Below are 1583 nucleotides of genomic sequence, written 5' to 3'. Positions count from 1 at the left end.
GTGCTATTAGAATTTATTATTTTTTACTATTACTTTTAATCATTAACCTAATTAGCTAATCCTTTAAGTTTAGTAACTAAACAACATACTTTAGCCCATATTTTTAAATATGATTAATTGATGGTCAAAAATTATAAATTTTGATGGTCTTTTAGCATTTTTCTCAAATATTATATGGACATAAAAAATAATTATCAAATTAATTAATATATTATTTGCTTGTATGTTATAGTTAAAAATAAATTTTATATCACAGTTATCATAATTGAATCGATAATTAACCTAATAAAGACACTAAATGACAAAATATAGATTTTGGTATCCAAAATATTTTTTCAATATTGTCCTTTATAATTAAATTCTCTACTTAACATTAGTTATTAAACATTTAAAAAACTTCTACCTGTTTTATCTCGCTTTTATTTCAAATTTTCTCACCTCATTTTCACGATATTAATGGTATTTCAAATTTTCTCATTTGACGAAAGTTCTACCAATTGTATTTCTTTTATCTTATTTTCTCTCACCCCATATTCATGTTATTAGCATTACAAATTTTGTAAGTGTTTCTCTGTATAAAATAATTATTTGGATGAGTTTCTTTGATTTCTTAAATTAGATAATAACTATGCCAAAAATTAGTTTTTGAAATCATAAATAAAAGAAAAAAAATAATTATGATATAAGAAATAATTCAATTAGTAGTGATAAGTAATTTTTTATGAATCTTAATATGTTATGAAGTATTAATTCAAATTATGCTCTGTTTAATTTTATATTAGTCTTAGTTTTATCATTTTGTTTCAGTGAGTATTATGATCTTATTAGTCATTTGGTTTCACTCTAATTATTTTATTAGAGTTTTTTTATAATAAAAAAAGTTTATAATTTCTTCAATTTTTGCTGCACCTTCTCTCACTCCTTGATGCACTTTTTTATATTTCTCTTGTCATTATCTTTCTTCTTCCTTCCACACCCTTAATTATATTGTCTCCATCCGTCCCTCACCTCATCTATTGCAATTATAAATTTCATTTAATTTTGTCACAGTTACTAATTTCATGTATAACTTCTACCTCTATCTCCCTTCTCTTCAATTTTTTTACTCAATCTAGATTTTTATTTATTTATCTATTTTATTAAATTTGTCTCTAACGTTTCACCTATAAAGATAGTTCTTTTTTTTTTCAAAAATAATAGGTTATATTTCATTAATTATTAAAAAATAAAATACAAAGATGTCCAAAAGCAGAACAGCATAATAAAAGATGGGGATTTCCCAAAAACACTACACTAAAGGTATTCATCCAACGGTGCGTGGTCGAAAAACAAAGAAAAATCTTAAAGAAGAAATAATGATAAATCAAATTGAACGCAACTAAGAGCTTATCTCATGGAGATGACGACCTAAACTGGGAGTTTTTTGGATTTCACGAAGCAACTTGACAGAGCTTGCTAGAATGGCAGACGGCATAGAAGTAGAACCTTCAAAAATCAACTGGTTGCGAGCTTTCCAGCAGTTCCAGCAAATGATGGCAAGCAATTGAAGATTACGGTCAGCATTCTTCAACGGGTTAAGTATC

The sequence above is a fragment of the Arachis ipaensis genome, chromosome B09 (assembly GCF_000816755.2).
Source record: "Arachis ipaensis cultivar K30076 chromosome B09, Araip1.1, whole genome shotgun sequence".
Taxonomy (NCBI): Eukaryota; Viridiplantae; Streptophyta; class Magnoliopsida; order Fabales; family Fabaceae; genus Arachis; species Arachis ipaensis.
This window is presented reverse-complemented; position numbering follows the sequence as displayed.